This window comes from Cherax quadricarinatus, chromosome 73, assembly GCF_038502225.1.
Source record: "Cherax quadricarinatus isolate ZL_2023a chromosome 73, ASM3850222v1, whole genome shotgun sequence".
Classification (NCBI taxonomy): Eukaryota; Metazoa; Arthropoda; class Malacostraca; order Decapoda; family Parastacidae; genus Cherax; species Cherax quadricarinatus.
The window spans coordinates 19,058,933-19,086,564 of NC_091364.1; positions in this window are offsets into that span (position 1 = coordinate 19,058,933).

Below are 27,632 nucleotides of genomic sequence, written 5' to 3' on the forward strand. Positions count from 1 at the left end.
TTACACGAAGAATGATGTTACTGATGTTACACGAAGAATGATGTTACTGATGTTACACGAAGAATGATGTTACTGATGTTACACGAAGAATGATGTTACTGATGTTACACGAAGAATGATGTTACTGATGTTACACGAAGAATGATGTTACTGATGTTACACGAAGAATGATGTTACTGATGTTACACGAAGAATGATGTTACTGATGTTACACGAAGAATGATGTTACTGATGTTACACGAAGAATGATGTTACTGATGTTACACGAAGAATGATGTTACACGAAGAATGATGTTACTGATGTTACACGAAGAATGATGTTACTGATGTTACACGAAGAATGATGTTACTGATGTTACACGAAGAATGATGTTACTGATGTTACACGAAGAATGATGTTACTGATGTTACATGAAGAATGATGTCACTGATGTTACACGAAGAATGATGTTACTGATGTTACACGAAGAATGATGTTACTGATGTTACACGAAGAATGATGTTACTGATGTTACACGAAGAATGATGTTACTGATGTTACACGAAGAATGACGTTACTGATGTTACACGAAGAATGATGTTACTGATGTTACACGAAGAATGATGTTACTGATGTTACACGAAGAATTATGTTACTGATGTTACACGAAGAATGATGTTACTGATGTTACACGAAGAATGATGTTACTGATGTTACACGAAGAATGACGTTACTGATGTTACACGAAGAATGATGTTACTGATGTTACACGAAGAATGACGTTACTGATGTTACACGAAGAATGACGTTACTGATGTTACACGAAGAATGATGTTACTGATGTTACACGAAGAATGATGTTACTGATGTTACACGAAGAATGATGTTACTGATGTTACACGAAGAATGATGTTACTGATGTTACACGAAGAATGATGTTACTGATGTTACACGAAGAATGATGTTACTGATGTTACACGAAGAATGACGTTACTGATGTTACACGAAGAATGATGTTACTGATGTTACACGAAGAATGACGTTACTGATGTTACACGAAGAATGACGTTACTGATGTTACACGAAGAATGATGTTACTGATGTTACACGAAGAATGATGTTACTGATGTTACACGAAGAATGATGTTACTGATGTTACACGAAGAATGACGTTACTGATGTTACACGAAGAATGACGTTACTGATGTTACACGAAGAATGATGTTACTGATGTTACACGAAGAATGATGTTACTGATGTTACACGAAGAATGATGTTACTGATGTTACACGAAGAATGATGTTACTGATGTTACACGAAGAATGATGTTACTGATGTTACACGAAGAATGACGTTACTGATGTTACACGAAGAATGATGTTACTTATGTTACACGAAGAATGATGTTACTGATGTTACACGAAGAATGACGTTACTGATGTTACACGAAGAATGACGTTACTGATGTTACACGAAGAATGACGTTACTGATGTTCCATCAAGTTTAAATAACTCAAAGTAGATTTAATTTTGTTTCATTTTTGAATAATCTTCTGCTTTGCTGACACTGTATGGCGTCAGGTTAATCTTTCCTGACTGCTGCTGACAGTATATGGGGTCCCGTTCATCTGTTCTGACAGCTGCTGATACTGTGGGGTCAAATTTATCTTTGTTGATTACTTATTAACACTCGGTGTTCTTGTTTCCTGACGCTGTTATATAAGAACATAACATATGAAAGAAGGAACACTGCAACAGGCCTACTGACCCATGCGAAGCAGGTCCATGTGCCCCCCGGATTAGCCCAATGACCCACCTAGTCTGGTCACCTCCACTCAAGGATGGAGCCCGGCACCAGACCCAGCAGCACAAGCTAGTCAGGTCCAACTCACACCCACCCACACTCATGTACTTATCTAACCTATTTTTAAAACTACACAACGTTTTAGCCCCAATAACTGTACTTTGGAGTTTGTTCCACTCATCCACAACTCTATTACCAAACCAGTGCTTTCCTATATCCTTCCTGAATCTGAATTTTTCCAACTTGAAACCATTGCTGCGAGTCCTGTCTTGGCTGGAAATTTTCAGCACGCTATTTACATCCCCTTTATTTATTCCTGTTTTCCATTTATACACCTCGATCATATCTTCCGTAATTCTACGCCTTTCGAGAGAGTGCAGATTCAAGGCCTCAGTCTATCCTCATATGGAAGATTTCTGATACATGGGATCATCTTTGTCATCCTCCTCTGTACGTTTTCCAGAGCATTTATATCCATTCTGTAATACGGTGACCAGAACTGAGCAGCATAATCTAAATGAGGTCTAACCAAGGATATATAGAGTTGAAGAACAACCTGAGGACTTCTATTATTTATACTTCTAGATATGAAGCCAAGAATTCTGTTAGCTTTATTGCGAACACTAATGCACTGTTGTCTTGGTTTTAGATTACTGCTAACCAGAACTCCTAAATCCTTTTCGCAATCTGTAGTATTAAGATCTACATTATTTAGTTTATATGTGGCATGGTTATTTAACTGTCCAACATTTAGAACTTTGCATTTGTTAATATTAATCTGCATCTGCCACTTCTCCAACCATTGCATCAGTCTATTCAAATCATCCTGGAGTGCTCTAGTGTCCTCATTAGAATGAATTTGACGGCCTATTTTGGTGTCATCAGCAAATTTGCATATGTCGCTATTTATTCCCTCATCTATGTCGTTTATGTAAATTGTGAACAACAACGGGCCCAACACTGACCCCCGAGGAACACCGCTTGTGACGTGCCCCCATTCTGATTTCTCCCCATTTATGCAAACTCTCTGCTGCCTTTTTCTCAGCCATGCTTCTACCCAGGAAAAAATTTCTCCTCCTATTCCGTGTGCCTTAAGTTTCCTCAATAGCCCCTGGTGTGGAACTTTATCAAAAGCCTTACTGAAGTCCATATACACAATATCATATTCATTACCATGATCTACCTTCTCAAACACCTTAGTGAAAAAAGTTAGTAAATTCGTAAGACAGGAACACCCCTTTGTAAAGCCGTGTTGAGATTTATTAATCAATCTGTGCCTGTCAAGATGGCTACGGATTGCTTCGGCAATTATTGATTCCATAAATTTTCCCACTATGGAGGTAAGGCCATGAAAATAGGTATTACATTTGCCATTTTCCACTTATCAGGCACTATGCCAGTTTGTAGTGATATATTAAAAAGATTAGCCAAAGGTATGCTAAGTTCCTCTTTACATTCCTTTAACTCCCTTGCAAACAGTTCATCAGGACCTGGGGATTTGTTAGGTTTTAGTTTCTCTATTTGTCTGAGGACCATGTCACAAGTTACCTCAATCGTACATAGTTTATTATCATCCTGTTCTACATAATCTATTATTTCAGGAATATCGCTAGTATTTTCCTGGGTGAAAACTTAGAGGAAGTAGGCGTTGAGAATTTCACACATATCCTTATCACTGTCAGTGATCTGACCAGTTACTCTTAAGTGGGCCAATCTTGTCCCTAATTTTACCTCTGTATGCCTGAAAGAACCCTTTTGGGTCTTTGAATCCCTTGCGACCTTAGCCTCATAATCCCTTTTTGCTTTTCTTCTTCCTTTCTTTATTTCTCTCTATAATTGAATATATTGATTTTTTAACTGCCCATCCCCTCTTTTGATACGCCTATGTATGCCTCTGTTTTGTTCAATGAGATGTTTTAATCTATTGTTCATCCATTTGGGATCATTTTTGTTAGATCTAATTTCCCTACTCGGAACAAAAGTTGTCTGGGCAGCTAGAACTATGCTCTGAAAAACGTCATATTGGCAACCAAGATCACCTACCTGACCCATAGTCAGGACATCCCAGTTTAGCCCACCCAGGTAACTTTTCAGTTCCATGAAGTCGGCCAAGCGAAAATCTGGGACAGAGATTTGATTGCAGTTATCTGGGTAATTCCATGATATATTGAGACTAAGTGATTTGTGATCACTTTCCCCAAGCTCATCATTAACCTCAAGATTATTAATTAGTGAATCTTTGTTGGCAAGAACCAAGTCAAGCAGATTGTTTCCTCTAGTTGGTTCTGTCACAACCTGTTCTAAAAAGCAATCCTGAACCGCATCAAGAAAGCCACTAGACTCAAGATTTCCTGTCATATTGTTTCAATCAATTTGTCTAAAGTTAAAATCTCCCATTATCACAACATTTTCATATCTAGATACCTTATGAATTTCGTCCTATAACAGCTTACTGCACTCCCTATCAAGGTTTGGGGGCCTATAAATCACACCCAAAATGAATTTGTGACGTCCCTCGAGAAACTGTAGCCAAACAGATTCTGTGTTCGATGTTTCTAATCTTATATCATGTCTAAGAAAACAATTTAAATTTTCTCTGACTTACATCGCCACTCCACCACCCTGTTGATCCTATCAGTGTGGAATAGCTTATAACCCTGTATGTTGCATTCAGAAGGCATTTCTCTATCTTTCAGGTTGAACCAGGTCTCTGTTATACCAATAATATCTATATTACCTACACTTGCAAGTAATCTTAGCTCATCTGTCTTATTTCGTAGACTCCTACTATTTGTATAGTAAACCTTAAGGGAGCTAGTCACTCGTTGCCCTCTGCTATCTCTCTATGTTGACCAATTGATTTGCCATTACTAGCAACTTTATTTTGAATATTATCTTTTAAACATATCCCTGAGGTATCCCGGTAATTACTGCTGTTTTTAACCTTAATGCTGCAGCCTGATTGTTTCCCACAAACACCTATACCTTTATAATCTCAGTTGAAATTCCTAGACAAGTCATCAATTACCCTCTCAATCGAATTGGATAATGCAACCACTCCATCCCCAGAGAGATGAGCCCCATCCCTTGCATACATATCACGTTTGAAAAAGAATAGGTCCCAGTTATCAATGAATGAGATTGCAAGTTCCTTGCAGTACCTGTCTAGCCAGTAATTTATACCAATTGCCCTAGACATCCATTCATTGCCCACTTCCTTTCTGGGCAAGATGCTACATATGACTGGGGTCCCTCCCTTAGACCTATACAATGTAAGTATGTTTCCCCATGATACATTGTTTATACATTAACGGGTGACATCTAACAACATTTTGGTGCATAACATGAGAAAGGAGGAACACTGCAGTAGGTCTACTGGCCCATACTAGGCAGGTCCTTCACAATCCATCCCACTAACAAAATAACTAAGCTTCATTATACTGAGGGTCATTATTTTATAATAAGTCTTCATTGTACTGTGCATCATTGTATTGTAAGTTATTGTTGTGTAGGTCATTATAGTGTAGGTTATTGTAATGTAGCTCATTATAGTGTAGGTCATTGTAATGTAGGTGATTGTAATGTAGACCATTGTAATGTAGGCCATAATGTAGGTCATTGTAGTTTAGGTCATTGAAATGAAGGTCATTGTAGTGTAAATCATTGTAGTGTACGTCATTGTAGTGTAGATCATTGTAGTGTAGGTTATTATAGTGTAGGTCATTGTAGTTTAGGTCACTGTAGTGTAGATCACTGTAGTGTAGGTCATTGTGGAGTAGGTCATTGTAATGTAGGTCACTGTAGTGTAGGTCATTGTAGTGTAGGTCATTGTTTCTGGATAATTTTGTTATGTTTTATCATTTTTTCGATCAGAAATCTTCCTGGTGACGTCAGTAGTGAGTCAAAAGTACTTCATGGTGACGTCAGTAGTGAATCAAAAATTACTTCTTTTTCCTGGTGACTTTAGTAGTGAGTCAAAAGTATTTCTTTTTCCTGGTGACTCAGTAGTGAGTCAAAAGTACTTCTTCTTCCTTGTGACGTCAGTAGTGAGTCAAAAGTACTTCTTCCTTGTGACGTCAGTAGTGAGTCAAAAGTACTTCTTCCTGGTGACGTCAGTAGTAAGTCAAAAGTACTTCCTGGTGACGTCAGTAGTGAGTCACCAGTACTTGTTCTTCCTGGTGACGTCAGTAGTGAGTCATCAGTACTTTTTCATGGTGACGTCATTAGTGAGTAACCAGTACTTTTTCATGGTGACGTCATTAGTGAGTTACCAATACTTTTTCCTGGTGACGTCAGTAGTGAATCACCACTACTACTACTTTCTTGGCGACGTCAATAGTGAGTCACCACTATTACTTTCTTGACGTTAGTAATGAGTCACCACTACTTTCCTGGTGAGGTCAGTAGTGAGTCACCACTACTTTCTTGGTGATGTCAGTAGTCACCACTACTACTTTCCTAATGACGTCAATAGTGAGTCACCACTGCTACTTTCCTGGTGACGTCAGTAGTGAGTCACCACTACTACTTTCCTAGTGACGTCAGTAGTGAGTCACCACTACTACTTTCCTGGTGACGTCAATAGTGAGTCACCACTACTTTCTTGGTGTCGTCAGTAGTGAGTCACCACTGCTACTTTCCTGGTGACGTCAGTAGTGAGTCACCACTACTACTTTCCTAGTGACGTCAGTAGTGAGTCACCACTACTACTTTCCTAGTGACGTCAGTAGTGAGTCACCACTACTACTTTCCTGGCGACGTCAATAGTGAGTCACCAATGCTACTTTCCTAGTGACGTCAGTAGTGAGTCACCCCTGCTACTTTCCTGGTGACGTCAGTAGTGAGTCACCACTGCTACTTTCCTGGTGACGTCAGTAGTGAGTCACCACTACTACATTCCTGGTGACGTCAATAGTGAGTCACCACTGCTACTTTCCTGGTGACGTCAGTAGTGAGTCACCACTGCTACTTTCCTGGTGACGTCAATAGTGAGTCACCAGTACTACTTTCCTGGTGACGTCAGTAGTGAGTCACCACTGCTACTTTCCTGGTGACGTCAGTAGTGAGTCACCACTACTACATTCCTGGTCACGTCAATAGTGAGTCACCACTGCTACTTTCCTGGTGACATCAGTAGTGAGTCACCACTGCTACTTTCCTGGTGACGTCAATAGTGAGTCACCAGTACTACATTCCTGGTGACGTCAATAGTGAGTCACCACTGCTACTTTCCTGGTGATGTCAATAGTGAGTCACCAGTGCTACTTTCCTGGTGACGTCAGTAGTGAGTCACCACTGCTACTTTCCTGGTGACGTCAATAGTGAGTCACCAGTACTACTTTCCTGGTGACGTCAGTAGTGAGTCACCACTGCTACTTTCCTGGTGACGTCAGTAGTGAGTCACCACTACTACATTCCTGGTGACGTCAATAGTGAGTCACCACTGCTACTTTCCTGGTGACATCAGTAGTGTGTCACCACTGCTACTTTCCTGGTGACGTCAATAGTGAGTCACCAGTACTACATTCCTGGTGACGTCAATAGTGAGTCACCACTGCTACTTTCCTGGTGATGTCAGTAGCGAGTCACCACTACTTTCCTGGTGACGTCAGTAGTGAGTCACCACTGCTACTTTCCTGGTGACGTCAGTAGTGAGTCACCACTGCTACTTTCCTGGTGACGTCAGTAGTGAGTCACCACTGCTACTTTCCTGGTGACGTCAGTAGTGAGTCACCACTGCTACTTTCCTAATCTGCACACAGAACTCACTCTTTATGAAAGCGAAAGACTTGGTAGGCGATGCAACCAACCCCCAGTTAAAAGTAGGAGCGCCATTAGTACAATAATAGAAAACACAATAAGTATCCGGGGCCCAAGACTGTTCAACAGTCTCCCACCAGCCATAATGGGGATTACCAATAGGCCCCTGGCTGCCTTCAAGAAGGAGGTGGACGGATACTTAAAGTCGGTGCCGGATCAGCCGGGCTGTGGTTCGTACGTTGGAATACGTGCGGCGAGCAGTAACAGCCTGGTTGATCAGCCCCTGATCCATCGGGAGGCCTGGTCGTGGACCAGGCCGCGGGGGCGTTGATTCCTGGAATACCCTCCAGGGAGACGTCAGTAGTGAGTCACCATTACTTTCTTCCTATTGACAACAGTAACTATCGTCTCGCTTCTAGTTCTCTGTTCGCCCCTCCCTCCTTCCCTTCCTTCCACTCCTCATTTTCCCTACCTTTACCTCCCTTCTTACCTTCTGTTTTTCCACATTCCTCCATTCTTTTATTGTATCTCTTCCCGTTTTCCTTACCTTTTTCTTGCTTACCTAATTAACATCTTTCATTCTTCCAGCCTTCATCCGCTCAGCCTCCCTCCCTTCCTCTTTCTCTAGTCCCTATTCGCTACACTCATCCATTTTTTTCCTCTCTTCCCACCTCCCTTTCTATCTCTATTCTCCTTCCATTTCTCCTTCATCCTTCTCACTTCTATCCTGCTTACATCCTTCCTTCATCCTACCCTACCTCTACCTTCCTGGTATTCCTACTTCATCCCTCCCTCCTTTACCCTCCTTTAATTTCTCCTTCATCCCTTCCTTTTCTACCCACCTTACATCCCATCATCCTTCCATCCTCTATCCTCCCAGCATCCCTCCTCCATCCTTACCTCCTCTATCTTCCCAGCATCCCTCCATCCTTTCATCCTCTATCCTCCCAGCATCCCTCCTTCATCCTTCCTTCCTTTATCCTCTCAGCATCCCTCCTTCATTCTTCCCTCCTCTATCCTCCCAGCATCCCTCCTGCATCCTTCCCTCCTCTATCCTCCCAGCATCCCTCCTTCATCCTTCCTTTATTCTCCCAGCATCCCTCCTTCATTCTTCCCTCCTCTAACCTCCCAGCATCCCTCCTTCATCCTTCCTTTATTCTCCCAGCATCCCTCCTTCATTCTTCCCTCCTCTAACCTCCCAGCATCCCTCCTTCATCCTTCCTTTATTCTCCCAGCATCCCTCCTTCATTCTTCCCTCCTCTAACCTCCCAGCATCCCTCCTTCATCCTTCCTTTATTCTCCCAGCATCCCTCCATCCTTTCATCCTCTATCCTCCCAGCATCCCTCCTTCATCCTTCCCTCCTCTATTCTCCCAGCATCCCTCCTTCATTCTTCCATCCTCTATCCTCCCAACATCCCTCATTCATCCTTCCCTCCTCTATCCTCCCAGCATCCCTCCTTCATTCTTCCATCCTCTATCCTCCCAGCATCCCTCCTTCATTCTTCCCTCCTCTATCCTCCCAACATCCCTCCTTCATCCTTCCCTCCTCAGCATCCTGCTCTCTCCTCGACTCTGACTAACAAACAACTGCCTGAGATAACGCTGCAACTGGCAGAGATCACAAGAAAGTCATTAGCTTCCTACTTTAAGCGTCTTTATGGTAAAACTTCAACGTACTTTCCACATAGAGAGTCACTGGCGTCTGCAAAGATTTGGTCCGTGTAGGAACTTGGATGGGATATGATGTTGGCGTCTAGTTCGTAACCCCGCTTTAATTAGAATAAATTAAATCGAAAAAATATCAGGTTTGAAAAAGAGTTTATTTGAAAATGGTAAACTCTATATTGGGGGGGGGAGACTGCTTTTATTCTTAACTTCTACCGAATCATAAAATAAAATATACTGCAGTTGGTAGTGGGGTAATGTATATTTTTACTTATAATTCTGAGTTTGATTTTTTCCAGTTCCAGCTTCTGGATCTCTAACCAAGAATAACCCAAAAGTTTTTGTTATATATTCATTCTTCCTTTAAAATCTTGCATCAAATTATCACTTATTTTTAATGACCCATTTGTTAATCTTGACACTGTTTGTTATAACAATAATGTAAGTAACTGTGTAACAATTATTAGCTGAATTAAAGAGAGAGCTAGTGAAGAGTCCTCCAGGTCAAGGCGTGACCTGACCTTCGTAATTAAGATGAAGTCAAGCATTTATAACTTAATTAGAAATTTAAATTTGCAGGGGCCTTTTCTTTGGCCTCTTTTATTTCTTCATGAGCCTCCCCAGGGCTCAGGCTTCGGCCCAAGACTGGGGGTGTGGCTTCAAAAGGATCCTGTATTGCTGCCTCCTGCCCCACAGAACGAAGCCGTCTGCTGCACCACCGTAGCTGCCACGCCTTCGAGCCCCATGGGGGCGGGGTAAGTGGCAGAACAGCTCTGAGTGAAGAAATACACCAGAGAGCAATACTGAACTTAGACGCCACAGCAATGAAGACATGGACAGTAGTCAACTGCTAGTCTCTGTAGACGTGCCAGCTTCTCCCTGCTAGCTCCGTGAAGGCGGGGATTATGGCTGGGACGTTCCCAACGAAGACTGCTGCTTCTGAAGCAACAGACACCACCAAGAAATTCACTGCAGATGGGAACTGTCAACACAGCTTCGAAATCAATCCTCTTCCACCGACTCCAGAGCCCAGAGAATGTAACTCAGTCGAGACGAAGTGCTCACGTCAGTGCAACTGCGAATACGAACCCCTCTTACGACTTCGACTGCAGCTCACGTGCTGCGACACAAACGGTCATTGCAAGACTAAGACACTGGACATGTCCTGCCGAGCATTTAACATTATATTTCATATTTATGCAACATATTTTCCAAAAATTATGACACTGTTTCCTGACTGATCCAGTTCCAAACAAAAACCTCTATACTGTCCCATGGAAACACAGGCATATTGTTCGTATTATTGCTACCAAGAAATCCATCAGAGATGTGTCCACTGCTGTTATTCCTTCTCTAAAGTATATTTTATATTCAGATCAGTTAGGCAGGAGGCTACGAACTGTTCTCCTACCTCAGCTCATTTCAAAGCCCAGCCCTATCCACGTAAGGTATATTATCAGTCCCCGAGATGCCCTCCACAAGAGCCGAATATACCCAGGTTCCTACTTACTGCTAGGTGAAAAGGGGCAACTGGTAAATGGAAACATGCCACACTTTTCCACCCATCCCTTATCATCACCCTCTCCGAGAGATGATAAGGGAAACAAAGGAGATGCTTAAATTGAATATAGAGATATGAAGGGAAAAGAAATGGGAAAAAGAGAGCGAGAGGTCAGTAATTATTCATGGGTTTCAGGAGGCTGAAGAGACAACCTATGATGAAAGAAAACAATGGGAGAAAAAAGAGATTGAGAGCATCATCGCAATAACAGGAGAGAAGGACATGTCCCAGCTGACAAATTTTCGCAGAATTAGTGAATATTTGAGGAAAATCGCCCAGTCAGACTGACATTCAAGAAAAAAGTGGTACAGAACAGGATCCTACAACAGAAACCATTGTTAAAGGACTCCCAAAATTATCAGCGAGTGTACCTGGACTGAGAACACATGACAGACAGGGCAGGAATAGGCAGACAGGGCAGCTCAGCCTGAAGGGGAATACCAAACACAACTGTTCACAGAACTCCCTCAACCCCTACCACCCCATACCAACCAAACACGAAAACCAGAAACAAACCACATTCCAAAGCCCATCACAGCAGACTTACATAATATCCCACCCTGCCTTCCACACCCCAGTCTACATCAACCCCTCCCACCACCCAGAGTACTGGAAAGGAAGCTGAAGGTATGGTACACCAACGCAGATGGAATAACAAAGAGCGAACAGTGGCAAGAACGAATCACTGAGGCATCTCCGGACATCATAGCACTCAGGGAGACAAAGCTCACAACGATGATTACAGATGCAATCTTCCCGACTGGATATCAGATCTTGATGAAAGACAGAGAGAAGAGAGGGGAGAGGAGGAGTTGCACTGCTTATTAAAAACAGTGAAGTTTTGATGAGATTGGAAGAATGGACAGAGGGGAAGCAGTTGACTTCACAGTAGGAACACGTCAGACCTGGATTCCAAAGATGATGATAACACTTTGCAGCAAAAGGCCAAGACAAGAGTACGATGAGAGCAACAGAGCAATGGTGGATGCACTAGCCGAGGTAGCCAGAAGGGCCCACATGGGTAAGGCAGAGTTTCTGGTCATGGGGGATCTCAATCACAAGGAGATTGACTGGGAAAATCTAGAGACACATGGGGGACCAGTAACGTGAGTGGCTAAGATGCCGGAGACAGTATCGGAAAACTTCCTGTACCAATATATTAGGGATAGAACAAGAGAGAGAGGAGAGGATGTACCAGAAAGGCTAGACCTCATATTCACCGTGAACAGTTCAGATATAGGGAATATTACACACGAAAGACCCCTTAGAGCTAGTGATAATATAGTTCTGAATTTCAGATACCTTGAACAGTTAACGGTGTAGAGTGAAGCAGGACCAGATGGACTGGAGAAGCCAAACTTCAAAACTGGGGACTACACAGGTATGAGGAAATTCTTGCATGAGGTACAATGGGAAAGAGAACTAGAGGGAAAGATAGTAAATGAAATGATGGAACTAGTGACCACAATGGATAAGAAGGCAGAGAAGTTCATACCAAGGGGTAACAGAATCAATACATAGACCAGAATGAGTCCATGGTTTTACTGGAGGTGTAAAGAGGCCAAAGCCAAGTGTGCTAGAGCATGGAAAAAGTATAGAAGGCATAGGACTCAAGAAAGGAAGGAATCGAGCCGAAGAACCAGAAACGAATGTGCATGGGAAGGAGAGAGAACCAGTGGCAATAGAAGAATGACAGCATAAACATCCAAATCTGACCCAAAGTTGTTGAACAGTCACTTCAGAAGGAAAACAACAGTCAAGAACCAGGTAATCAAGCTGAGGAAGAAAGCAGGAAAACTCACAAAGAGAGACCAGGAAGGATGTGATGAGCTCAGCACAAGATATAGAGAAGTATTCACAGTGGAGACAGAAATGATTCCAGCAACCTGAGACGGTAGGGTACACCAGAAAGTACTGGACACACTGTACATAACAAAGGAGCAGGTAAAGAAACTGCGATGGGTCCAGATAACATCTGAGAGGGAGCAGAGGAATTGCGTGTGCCCGGAGACAGCTCTAGCACACGACTGAGTGTCAATGATGAAGCTGTCTTACTCTCGGGGTAATGGTGGGTATCCTAAAAAATTAACAAGCTAATGTTACATGACGTTATTATCCTATCATTATAAACTAAATTACTCTAAAAAAATAATAAATGAGATTTTTATAGTGAATAATAATCAGTACAAATTTTTTTACAACGAGTTTGTATTTTAACGAACATCACATAAATCTTTGTTAAGGTCCTAAGAATTTTTGTTGTCAATTTAATTTCACATTTTTTAAATATTTTTATAAATAATGTTTTCATGTTTTTAAATCTTTGTTATGGTTTAAAATTTCTTATACATATTAAACCATATTTAAATAAAAATAAATAATCGTTACGTAATGACTTCGAGAGTGTGTAAATCTGTAGTGGAAGGAAGGCGGGGTAGGGGCGACCTAGGAAAGGCTGGAGGGAGGGGGTAAACGAGGTTTTGTGTGCGAGGGGCTTGGACTTCCAGCAAGCATGCGTGAGCGTGTTAGGAGCGAATGGAGACAAATGGTTTCTAGGACTTGACGTGCTATTGGAGTGTGAGCAAAGTAACATTTATGAAGGGGTTCAGGTAAACCGACAGGCCGGACTTGAGTCCTGGAGATGGGAAGTACAGTGCCTGCACTCTGAAGGAGGGGTGTTAATGTTGCAGTTTTATAACTGTAGTGTAAAGCATCCCTCTGGCTAGATAGTGGAGTGAATGTTCATTGAAGTTTTTCTTTCTCGGGCTACCCTGCCTTGGTGGGAGACGGCCGATGTGTTAATAAAAAAAGTAAGTGTAAGGGAGGTAGGAAACACAATGTTCCAACACAACTCTGCTAATATTATGAGACATTATTCAGCATGGTGATACAGTTAATTAAAAATCACAGAAAATAACTGTTAAAAAGTCATAATTAACAATGTTGTCCATTAGACGAATCTCATTTTCGTTCTAAGTTAACTCTCTCAGTACTCTGTCATAACTTTTGTTAAGCACGTTGATATCCTCAATAATTTAACTCTCCATGAATAACAAAAAAGGCACAATAACGTGACTGGAACAACACACAAATAATGGTCCAAGTGGGACCGAAACGTCGTGGTAAGCTCCTCTCTTCTATGTACGGGTTATTTGTCTATTGTGTATTTAACTCACCATTTTTATTTATGCTTCATGGGTATCCAACACATCATGTCGGTTTCTTCCATCATAACCAGAGAGCAGCTGCTGTAAACTTCCTCTGGCAACATTCAACACGATCTTAAAATACTGTAGTTTTAAAAGGGCGGCTCTGACTGGGAGGTGAGCCTAGGGACTTAGGGGCGGCTCTGACTGGGAGGTGAGCCTAGGGACTTAGGGGCGGCTCTGACTGGGAGGTGAGCCTAGGGACTTAGGGGCGGCTCTGACTGGGAGGTGAGCCTAGGGACTTAGGGGCGGCTCTGACTGGGAGGTGAGCCTAGGGACTTAGGGGCGGCTCTGACTGGGAGGTGAGCCTAGGGACTTAGGGGCGGCTCTGACTGGGAGGTGAGCCTAGGGAATTAGGGGCGGCTCTGACTGGGAGGTGAGCCTAGGGAATTAGGGGCGGCTCCGACTGGGAGGTGAGCCTAGGGAATTAGGGGCGGCTCTGACTGGTAGGTGAGCCTAGGGACTTAGGGGCGGCTCTGACTGGGAGGTGAGCCTAGGGACTTAGGGACGGCTCTGACTGGGAGGTGAGTCTAGGGACTTAGGGGCGGCTCTGACTGGGAGGTGAGCCTAGGGACTTAGGGGCGGCTCTGACTGGGAGGTGAGCCTAGGGACTTAGGGGCGGCTCTGACTGGGAGGTGAGCCTAGGGACTTAGGGGCGGCTCTGACTGGGAGGTGAGTCTAGGGACTTAGGGGCGGCTCTGACTGGGAGGTGAGCCTAGGGACTTAGGGGCGGCTCTGACTGGGAGGTGAGCCTAGGGACTTAGGGGCGGCTCTGACTGGGAGGTGAGCCTAGGGACTTAGGGGCGGCTCTGACTGGGAGGTGAGCCTAGGGACTTAGGGGCGGCTCTGACTGGGAGGAGAACCTAGGGACTTAGGGGCGGCTCTGTCTGGAAGGTGAGCCTAGGGACTTAGGGGCGGCTCTGTCTGGAAGGTGAGCCTAGGGACTTAGGGGCGGCTCTGTCTGGGAGGTGAGCCTAGGGACTTAGGGGCGGCTCTGTCTGGGAGGTGAGCCTAGGAACTTAAGGGCGGCTCTGTCTGGGAGGTGAGCCTAGGGACTTAGGGGCGGCTCTGTCTGGTAGGTGAGCCTAGGGACTTAGGGGCGGCTCTGTCTGGGAGGTGAGCCTAGGGACTTAGGGGCGGCTCTGTCTTGGATGTGAGCCTAGGGACTTAGGGGCGGCTCTGTCTGGAAGGGGAGCCTAGGGACTTTGGGGCGGCTCTGTCTGGGAGGTGAGCCTAGGGACTTAGGGGCGGCTCTGTCTGGGAGGTGAGCCTAGGGACTTACGGGCGGCTCTGTCTGGGATGTGAGCCTAGGGACTTAAGGGCGGCTCTGTCTGGGAGGTGAGCCTAGGGACTTAAGGGCGGCTCTGTCTGGGAGGTGAGCCTAGAGACTTAGGGGCGGCTCTGTCTGGGAGGTGAGCCTAGGGACTTAGGGGCGGCTCTGTCTGGGAGGTGAGCCTAGAGACTTAGGGGCGGCTCTGTCTGGGAGGTCAGCCTAGGGACTTACGGGCGGCTCTGTCTGGGAGGTGAGCCTAGGGACTTAAGGGCGGCTCTGTCTGGGAGGTGAGCCTAGGGACTTAAGAGCGTCTCTGTCTGGGAGGTGAGCCTAGAGATTTAGGGGCGGCTCTGTCTGGGAGGTGAGCCTAGGGACTTAGGGGCGGCTCTATCTGGGAGGTGAGCCTAGGGACTTAAGGGCGGCTCTGTCTGGGAGGTGAGCCTAGGGACTTAAGAGCGGCTCTGTCCGGGAGGTGAGCCTAGAGACTTAGGGGCGGCTCTGTCTGGGAGGTGAGCCTAGGGACTTAGGGGCGGCTCTGTTTGGGAGGTGAGCCTAGAGACTTAGGGGCGGCTCTGTCTGGGAGGTGAGCCTAGGGACTTAGGGGCGGCTCTGTCTGGAAGGTGAGCCTAGGGACTTAGGGGCGGCTCTGTCTGGGAGGTGAGCCTAGGGACTTAAGGGCGGCTCTGTCTGGAAGGTGAGCCTAGGGACTTAAGGGCGGCTCTGTCTGGGAGGTGAGCCTAGGGACTTAAGGGCGGCTCTGTCTGGAAGGTGAGCCTAGGGACTTAAGGGCGGCTCTGTATGGAAGGTGAGCCTAGGGACTTAAGGGCGGCTCTGTCTGGAAGGTGAGCCTAGGTACTTAAGGGCGGCTCTGTCTGGAAGGTGAGCCTAGGGACTTAAGGGCGGCTCTGTCTGGAAGGTGAGCCTAGGTACTTAAGGGCGGCTCTGTCTGGAAGGTGAGCCTAGGGACTTAAGGGCGGCTCTGTCTGGAAGGTGAGCCTAGGGACTTTAGGGCGGCTCTGTCTGGAAGGTGAGCCTAGGGACTTAAGGGCGGCTCTGTCTGGAAGGTGAGCCTAGGGACTTAAGGGCGGCTCTGTCTGGGAGGTGAGCCTAGGGACTTAAGGGCGGCTCTGTCTGGAAGGTGAGCCTAGGGACTTAAGGGCGGCTCTGTCTGGAAGGTGAGCCTAGGGACTTAAGGGCGGCTCTGTCTGGGAGGTGAGCCTAGGGACTTAAGGGCGGCTCTGTCTGGAAGGTGAGCCTACGGACTTAAGGGCGGCTCTGTCTGGAAGGTGAGCCTACGGACTTAAGGGCGGCTCTGTCTGGAAGGTGAGCCTACGGACTTAAGGGCGGCTCTGTCTGGAAGGTGAGCCTAGGGACTTAAGGGCGGCTCTGTCTGGAAGGTGAGCCTACGGACTTAAGGGCGGCTCTGTCTGGAAGGTGAGCCTACGGACTTAAGGGCGGCTCTGTCTGGAAGGTGAGCCTACGGACTTAAGGGCGGCTCTGTCTGGAAGGTGAGCCTACGGACTTAAGGGCGGCTCTGTCTGGAAGGTGAGCCTACGGACTTAAGGGCGGCTCTGTCTGGAAGGTGAGCCTACGGACTTAAGGGCGGCTCTGTCTGGAAGGTGAGCCTAGGGACTTAAGGGCGGCTCTGTCTGGAAGGTGAGCGTAGGGACTTAAGGGCGGCTCTGTCTGGGAGGTGAGCCTAGGGACTTAAGGGCGGCTCTGTCTGGAAGGTGAGCCTACGGACTTAAGGGCGGCTCTGTCTGGAAGGTGAGCCTACGGACTTAAGGGCGGCTCTGTCTGGAAGGTGAGCCTACGGACTTAAGGGCGGCTCTGTCTGGAAGGTGAGCCTAGGGACTTAAGGGCGGCTCTGTCTGGAAGGTGAGCCTAGGGACTTTAGGGCGGCTCTGTCTGGAAGGTGAGCCTAGGGACTTAAGGGCGGCTCTGTCTGGAAGGTGAGCCTAGGGACTTAAGGGCGGCTCTGTCTGGGAGGTGAGCCTAGGGACTTAAGGGCGGCTCTGTCTGGGAGGTGAGCCTAGGGACTTAAGGGCGGCTCTGTCTGGGAGGTGAGCCTAGGGACTTAAGGGCGGCTCTGTCTGGAAGGTGAGCCTAGGGACTTAAGGGCGGCTCTGTCTGGGAGGTGAGCCTAGGGACTTAAGGGCGGCTCTGTCTGGAAGGTGAGCCTAGGGACTTAAGGGCGGCTCTGTCTGGGAGGTGAGCCTAGGGACTTAAGGGCGGCTCTGTCTGGAAGGTGAGCCTAGGGACTTAAGGGCGGCTCTGTCTGGAGGGTGAGCCTAGGGACTTGTTTTCAAGCACATTCATTATTAGTCTTGTTTTTGGGTGGGAGTGAGAGAATTTAGGGAGACTTTATCCCCTCAAGTCCCTACTTAGACCCGCCCCTGGGAATTACCAGGGTGAAGGTACAACCAGGGTGAAGGTGTAACCAGGGTGAAGGTACAACCAGGGTGAAGGTATAACCAGGGTGAAGGTATAACCAGGGTGAAGGTATAACCAGGGTGAAGGTGTAACCAGGGTGAAGGTATAACCAGGGTGGAGGTATAACCATGGTGAAGGTATAACAAGGGTGAAGGTATAACCAGGGTGAAGGTATAACCATGGTGAAGGTATAACCATGGTGAAGGTATAACCATGGTGAAGGTATAACCATGGTGAAGGTATAACCATGGTGAAGGTATAACCAGGGTGAAGGTATAACCATGGTGAAGGTATAACCAGGGTGGAGGTATAACAAGGGTGAAGGTATAACCAGGGTGAAGGTATAACAAGGGTGAAGGTATAACCATGGTGAAGGTATAACCAGGGTGAAGGTATAACCAGGGTGAAGGTATAACCAGGGTGAAGGTATAACCAGGGTGAATGTATAACCAAGATGAAGGTATAACAAGGGTGAAGGTATAACCAGGGTGAAGGTATAACAAGGGTGAAGGTATAACCATGGTGAAGGTATAACCATGGTGAAGGTATAACCAGGGTGAAGGTATAACCATGGTGAAGGTATAACCAGGGTGAAGGTATAACCAGGGTGGAGGTATAACCATGGTGGAGGTATAACCATGGTGAAGGTATAACCAGGGTGAAGGTATAACCATGGTGAAGGTATAACCATGGTGGAGGTATAACCATGGTGAAGGTATAACCAGGGTGAAGGTATAACCAGGGTGGAGGTATAACCATGGTGGAGGTATAACCATGGTGAAGGTATAACCAGGGTGAAGGTATAACCATGGTGAAGGTATAACCAGGGTGAAGGTATAACCAGGGTGGAGGTATAACCATGGTGGAGGTATAACCATGGTGAAGGTATAACCAGGGTGAAGGTATAACCAGGGTGAAGGCATAACCAAGGTGAAGGTATAACCAGGGTGAAGGTATAACCAGGGTGAAGGTATAACCAGGGTGAAGGCATAACCAAGGTGAAGGTATAATCAGGGTGAAGGTATAACCAAGATGAAGGTATAACAAGGGTGAAGGTATAACCATGGTGAACGAGACATAACCAGGATGAACAAGACATATCCAGGGTGAACAAGACATAACCAGGATGAACAAGACATAACCAGGATGAACAAGACATAACCAGGATGAACAAGACATAACCAGGATGAACAAGACATAACCAGGATGAACAAGTCATAACCAGGATGAACAAGTCATAACCAGGATGAACAAGACATAACCAGGGTGAACAAGACATAACCAGGATGAACAAGACATAACCAGGATGAACAAAATATAACCAGGGTGAACAAGACATAACCAGGATGAACAAGACATAACCAGGATGAACAAGTCATAACCAGGATGAACAAGTCATAACCAGGATGAACAAGACATAACCAGGGTGAACAAGACATAACCAGGATGAACAAGTCATAACCAGGATGAACAAGACATAACCAGGATGAACAAGACATAACCAGGGTGAACAAGAAATAACCAGGATGAACAAAATATAACCAGGGTGAACAAGACATAACCAGGATGAACAAGACATAACCAGGATGAACAAGTCATAACCAGGATGAACAAGACATAACCAGGATGAACAAGACATAACCAGGGTGAACAAGAAATAACCAGGATGAACAAAATATAACCAGGGTGAACAAGACATAACCAGGATGAACAAGACATAACCAGGATGAACAAGACATAACCAGGATGAACAAGACATAACCAGGATGAACAAGACATAACCAGGGTGAACAAGACATAACCAGGATGAACAAGACATAACCAGGATCAACAAGACATAACCAGGATGAACAAGACATAACCAGGATGAACAAGACATAACCAGGGAGAACAAGACATAACCAGGATGTGTCATGTGGGTTTCGAAAACGTGGATAGGGTAAAAATACTCACGTAGGCTGGTAGTACTTATAATATAACGGAAAGTGTGGGAAGCACCAACAGCCGACCTGCCTCTCTCTGGCTCCCTGACTAGACTAACTGACCCACCAGTGTCTATGGGTGAGGTGGTGTTTGAAATCCTGCTATGGTCAGCAGCAATATGAATACAGTCAGTGATTCACGCAGAGACGGTTGGTAGTGAGTCATCTACTGGTACACTGGTTACTGGTAACTGGTTACTAGGAACTGGTACTACTACTGAGAGCTCGGCGACGCTAACTAATACAAACTAGAGACGGCAGGTGTACGGCTTGGGCTGATTCTATACAATGTCAAAGTACACAACAATTGAACATTATAACATACATAAGTAGAATATTGGAATGGAAGCTTACGTAACTGAAACTGTAATGAAACTGTAATGCAATACAAGGTATAATATAGCACAACTCATCGAATGAAAGTCAACGTTGAGATTACACAGTAGAAGTGATAAAAAAAAAATTTGATCGATCGATCTGTATTCATGTGATCTACGGATTCTGAGGAAGGAATATATACAAAGAAAGAAGTGTTTAACAGAAGCAGATTCGGTGCACTCAAATCTAGACTGTTAACTCTCAGAATTCGGAGAGAACGTGAACACAAAAAAAAAATTCTTGAATACTGATAAGTTGATACTCTAATTATTCATCTATACAGGTTATTTACATTTATCCTCAACTCTGCTAGGGTGAGATTGACATATGCAGAATGGGTGTCATCTCTGGGAGGATCAAACTGTTGCACTGGCTAACTCATGCACCGACCCACTGGTCAGGTGGCAACTCATCCTCTACCTGAACAGGGTAAGGATAGTGAACAAGGTCAACAAGATTGGTATTAGCTCTGAGACGATCACTGTGACCAGAAGTGTTAGCAAGGAAGAAATGGATCTTACTATCTCTTACAACATGTAAGGATGGTTCAACAAATAGACCTTTTACTTTGCAAGAATCACTGTCAACTAGGACGTTATCACCATCTGGAACACTAGGAACAACAACAGACACTCTAGTGAGGGCACTAGCTGCGACAGAAACGTCTTTCTGCAGACGGCATGTGACATCAACAAGAGATGGCATTACTAGTTGCAAGTAACTGTTTTCCGACAAGGCGTCCCCTGTGGAGAAACTACTTGAACTAGCAGACATTGCAGGGATAGGCTCAGCACTCAAGGTAGTCAGAGCGTCCTCGGACACTTGAGGTAACTGGACACTATCTTGCAAGTCTGAAGTTGCAGGAACACAGACAGGAGTGACAGGATCATCAGTGCCTGACCGCTTGGGTACGCTACGGGAAAATGCACTGGCCTGTAAGGACTTAATTCGAATGTCGTACTCTGCGGCAGTATGGCAGATCTCGGATCCAAGCTGGTAACCCCAAAATGGTACGATCAAGTCATCAATTTGGGCATGCCATCGATAAGGGTCGAGCACAATGCGTAAGTCTCGCATGGAAGCAAAGCCCAGTAGGTCACCAGAGAAAGTAATCTGGTCGACAACGAGGAAAGAAGCAGTGAAGTCTCTACCTTGGATAGAAAAAGTGAGGGAAGTCCGACCTCGGACACGCAGGTGAGAACCAGCTACTCCACTAAGGGAGGACACATGAGTCAGTTCTACGAGAAGGACATGTCGTAACTGCTTATCCCTAAACAAACTAGACCTAATAATATTAACTTGTGCACCAGAGTCCATGAACAAATGAACGGGCGCATTATGAACAGATGCTTGCACTATAGGGCCTATGGTTGCATTGGAAGTTATGTGCAAACAAAAAGGTGGATTGTCATCAGCAAAGATTTGTTCCACTTCATCCCCAAAATCATCTATGTCAGAGACATGTGAAGCAACATCATCAGCAGGATTGTCATTCTCGAGACTGCATAAGGCTTCAAAGGAATTGTGAACGGGGATGGAGTACTCATTATCACCTACTGTCACCATGGGACGGTTTGACTGGGGGCGCTCGAATTCCCCCGAATTGGAAGAATGAGTCTGGTTCTGGTTAGTTTGAGAACCACGACGTCTGTTTCCTCTACGGGTTCTGCGGTTGGAACGGCTACGGAAAGACCTAGAGTACTGAAGGTTGTAGAGAGCATTGCACTCATATGTGTCATGTCCATGTATTCTATGATAAGTACAGTAGGGAAGATCTGACTGGTACTCATCATCAGTACGACGCCTCTTAGGGTAACTATCAGGACAATTAATTGCAGTATGGCCACGGAAACCACAGTTGTAACAAGTCCGCTGAGTATGGTTACTAAATGTACTATGAATACTACGAGGTGATCCTTGGTGATCGCGGAGATGGTTGACGACCACGATTTGTCTCTGTGGCGCAAACAAGAGGTGGTGCAGACTGAGGCATAGGTGTGAAATTACTTTTGATACATGGGAAAGTACCCTGGGGGCACAAGGAACGTACATGATTTAGGGCTGTAAGTGGTTCCATCGTCACAGTTGGAGGATTAGCCTCATAAGCACACACGGAAGCAGGCGGCATTAGTTCTTTGATTGCTCCAAAAGCTGCTATTTTAGCAAACGGTACTGTAGATGGTTTATCCTCGTCAGTGATAAAAGCTGAGGACTGGACAGCATTGATAAATGATGATAAAAGTTTGTCTAATCTAACAGCAAAGACACTCAACGATTCATTAGTCATGGGTGTAGCATTCACAAGTTCCCTAAGAACGACATATGGATCAGCTGTTTTTACTGGTACAAGGAAAGAACGAATCAGTTCCTCATATTGTGACCACTTAGTAAGATTCCTGAAGTCTCGCATATCAAGGAGATCAACAACGTGAACAGCAGCAGGGGATCGATGAAGAGCTTCTTTCGCAAGTCTGATAAGACTTTCCTCTGAAGGAGGACCTTCAACTAGAACATTAGCACGAGAACGAATGGCAGTGAACCATGCTTCAAGACTATGTACATGGCCATTGAATAAAGGTAACGCATCAAGGGAATCACGAGTATAACTATAGTATCTCAGTGTCTGGGTCGGTCTGTCAGTCGCTAAGGAACTGTGAGGACTGATGACAGGAGCAGCAGTAGCCTGAGAGGTCTGAGTGTCGACATTCACTAAAGTATCACTTGACGGTATGTGAGACATAATGGCAAAGAAGTTGCACGAGAACAAATAAGGCAAAAATAATGAACAATAAAAATGATACAAAATGCTAAAATTGAAATAAAAGAGATGCAACTAATTCTGCAGAAGTAATAAAAAAATGTCTAAGATACACTGCAAGAGGAAGGACAACTCAATGTAAAGGACTGCTGGACAAGATAAAAAAATTACATTGAAATTTACAAGTAAAAATATTACTGGAGACTGAATTAAATGCAAAATGAGCTGTCTGTACTCTTGCTAATAAAGGAATTAACTAATAAAATTTTAAATCAATGTAAAAAGTATAAAATAAAATTACTAAATTGTATGCAACGAGAGATAACTGGGAAATTTAAATATTTTCTAAGAATGCATAAACAAAATTAAAATATAATGCAAAGACAACATCAGGAAAATTAATAAAATGAAAAACAAGATGCAATAATGAACTGAGAATAATAATGCATAAAAAATATCAATAAAAGAAAATAATTCACTGCAGAACAAGTGCAACAAAATAAGGCGCAGAAATAATCACTGCAGTAATAAAGTTACACTGGGAAAATGTAGGTTAAATAATAAAAATAAAAATATGAAGAAAAACTGATTGAACACTTTAACTCTTAATTGTAAATTAGACAAAACAATTTACTCAGAGTAACGAAAACACTTTACGTTAAAAAGAAATTGAAATTACACTAAGAGTGAATTTGTTCAAAGAAATATGAAAAATATGAATAAAATAAAACAAGAAACAAACGGGAAGTGTAACACTTACAAGTGGCGGGGCACACAACACTTACAAGTGGCGGGGCACACAACACTTACAAGTGGCGGGGCACACAACACTTACAAGTGGTGGGGCACACAACACTTAATCACGTATTCCTTATTTTAGTATATTCTTACAACAAAATCTTGCTGTGACTGATACGACAAAAATTTGCTGGCAAAAATAATGGTACACAAGTCTGCGAAAAAATTAGAGGAATGAGACACTGCTGGCATACGAAAAAAGACACACATAGAAATAAATGGATAATTTAGGATACTGGGGTGAATATCACTGCATGAAATACAATGACAAATACTGGAGAATACAATGCTGAAAGAATACCAGATTAAAAAATGAATTACTTCACACAGAGTGACTGACTGGTACACTACACAATAATACTTACTACAGACAGAGAGTAGCATAAAATAAACACAGATAAAAAAAAATATGAGATGAGCAATAACACTGAAAAAATTACAAAAATAACGAGTCAAAGAAACACTGAGTCTACACTGAAAACAGAAGGCTTAGAGTACACAAGAAATTCACTAAAAATGTCTCACACACGCAAATGTCTTTAAATGCAAGAAAAATGTCTCTAAACAGAAAATTATCACTGGAGTCTGGAGTAGTAGATGGGATGACTAGTGATGAGGGGAAGGTTGTCCTGTGCGGGTGATACGCCTCCTACGCCTCCTACACTCACACTGTCGTCGTGAAGAAATGCGCTTTCTAGGTGAACTCACATAACTGGCTTTATCGTTGGCGCTCAGCTACAATCTCTTGACCAATTATGTGAGCCAAAACAGTATTAGGACCCGGTACAAGGGTGAAAACAGCCACAGGTAGGTGAGTGAAGAGTGTGTGGCAGGTGGGTGAAGGGAGCGTGACTCTCGCTGGCGCTCTGGCGTGCACTCCACTCACTACCCACGAAGGTGGCTTGATAAGCCACTCTATGCCACAGGGATGGTGAAGACCACTCTTAGCATCATCCAAATGGCGATATATGAGACAATACTTCAGAGGAACTTGCGTGGCTTACTTCTCTCTCTCAGCTGGGTTAGAAGCTGGGTTTGCTGACTGGCTTAACCCATGAGAATGGCTGACTGGAAGACGTGTAACGATGCACACAGCATGAAGAAGCAGGTGGATGACAAGAGACAGGCTGGATGGTAGGCTGAGGCAGGCTGACTAGCGTTCACTTCCACAGTCCGGCTTACTGACTGGCTTAATTGCAAAATCCGGGTCAACCCCTCGGAGACTGAAGCAATTAGCACACGAACTAAGCCAGGAAGCTTGAAAAACGGCTGCAACAGGCTTGCAGGCTGGAGTACACAGGGTGGTGGAGGGTGAGGGTAGCGAGTGGCTGGAGGCGGCGGACGGTTCACCTTTGACCTGCCGGCTACTCACAAACAGTCTTCTAACGTCTTGAAATACCCTTAAATCCACGCTCCCACACCGCTGTCACCATTTGTCATGTGGGTTTCGAAAACATGGATAGGGTAAAAATACTCACGTAGGCCTGGTAGTACGTATAATATAACGGAAAGTGTGGGAAGCACCAACAGCCGACCTGCCTCTCTTTGGCTCCCTGACTAGACTAACTGACCCACCAGTGTCTATGGGTGAGGTGGTGTTTGAAATCCTGCTATGGTCAGCAGCAATATAAATACAGTCAGTGATTCACGCAGAGATGGTTGGTAGTGAGTCATCTACTGGTACACTGGTTACTGGAAACTGGTTACTAGGAACTGGTACTACTACTGAGAGATGAACAAGACATAACCAGGATGAACAAGACATAACCAGGATGAACAAGACATATCCAGGATGAACAAGACATAACCAGGATGAACAAGACATAACCAGGATGAACAAGACATATCCAGGATGAACAAGACATAACCAGGATGAACAAGACATAACTGGGATGAACAAGACATAACCAGGATGAACGAGACATAACCAGGATGAACGAGACATAACCAGGATGAACGAGACATAACCGGGATGAACAAGACATAACCAGGATGAACGAGACATAACCAGGATGAACGAGACATAACCAGGATGAACAAGAGTAACTCTTCTACCCTCAACATCCCGTAATTAACTCTTTTATTTAAATTAAAGATTATTAAAAGCATTAACTGACCACTTGAATAATACTGTTAATATTAAGATAATCATGAGATAAACGAACTGAAAAAATATAGAATTGCACTTCATTGACAATTATCTGATAAACTCTTAATTAGGGATTTAACTCAGGAAGATTAATATTAAATATAAGTGTAGACTGGGTTTACAGGTAAACATAAGCTCTGGATGCAAGGCAAACTGGAGTATTACTTAGAGAGTTAATGGAATGCAACTTTAATTAATAGTTTCAGCCTCCAGCTCCGCTTTCAACACAGGTTCACCACCAAATCCTGCTGACTGCTCACTACATCAGCTTATAATTAAAGATTTCCCGTCTCTCTAGTTTAGTTTGCTTCTAGGGAAACTCCACCATGTGATCAGGCGACTCTGAGGTTAATAGTCACAAGAGGATGTATGTATCCTGAGCTGTTCAGGAGGTTTAAAATGATGAAGTGCACTATGGTTTGTTTCTGTAGTGTCTTAAACTCTGAGATCAAGATGCTGAAGCAGGAGGTTTGACTTCTCAAGGAAGATAATAGAAATTTCAGTTAAGCGGTTAGGGTTAGTGAAGGTAAACTGGTTACCAGCACTGGTATGCTGGTAAACTGGTTACCAGCACTGGTATACTGGTAAACTGGTTACCAGCACTGGTATGCTGGTAAACTGGTTACCAGCACTGGTATACTGGTAAACTGGTTACCAGCACTGGTATGCTGGTAAACTGGTTACCAGCACTGGTATACTGGTAAACTGGTTACCAGCACTGGCATGCTGGTAAACTGGTTACCAGCACTGGTATGCTGGTAAACTGGTTACCAGCACTGGTATGCTGGTAAACTGGTTACTTGCACTGATATGCTGGTAAACTGGTTACCAGCACTGATATGCTGGTAAACTGGTTACCAGCACTGATAAACAGGTTGGTGGCCGGTACAAGTGAATACTTTCCTGTAAAGGAAGAAACATCAAGGTGCAGAAGGTTAAAAGAGTAGATTTAAAGATAGGAAACCACTTTTCTCCAGGACGAATGTATTTCAATAATCAGTGAGGTTAAAGGCACCACTAACTCCTCTGCTAAAAATGGTAAGCATATTTCTGTGGTCGGTGACTCTCAGGTAAGATATATTGATGGTGCTTTCCGTAACAGAGATCGGAAGGCGAGAGAGAGGGTGTGTTTCCAAGGAGTTGGTATTAGTGATATAGTCAACAGGTTGGATAATATGTCAGGTAATGTGAACAAGCCCATTATCTGCCTTAATGCTGGTGGAAAGGGTATTAGGAAGGACAGGAGACTGATGTTATGAACAGGACAGCTATAGAATTAAGGCTAAAGTAGGGATTCCGATTATATAGCATTTTACCTAGAAGAAGAGGGGGCAATGAATAGATGTCTAGGGCAACTGGGACAATTTCTATGGCAAACCTGATGCACAAATAACCCGCACATAGGAGAGAGGAACTTACGACGACGTTTCGGTCCGACCTGGACTATTTACAAAGTCGGAACGTAACGTTGTTGTAAGCTCCTCTTTCCTATGTGTGGGTTATTTGTGTATTATTCTAGTCACGGTATTGTGACTTTTTGTTCTTTGCAAACTTGACAGGTATGTACGGGATGGGGTGCATCTCTCTGGGGCAGGGACAGCAGCATTAGCCAACTCTGTGCAGGTAACTGTTGCTGAGTTGTCTGGTACTTTAAAACTGATAGAATATAGAGGTATGGATGTGTTTGGGAAACAAATAAGTTACATCACGAGGGATGAGTGCCACAAAAATTGCCAGGATACCTCAAGAATATGTTCAGTGGGAATCGTTCATCATAAAGTTACTGGTCAACAAACAAAGAGAGACAAGAGGGCAGCGACTGACCACCTCAAAACAACTCCTTCCAGGGTGATGGACTGATTGTATCGTCATTACATCTCTACT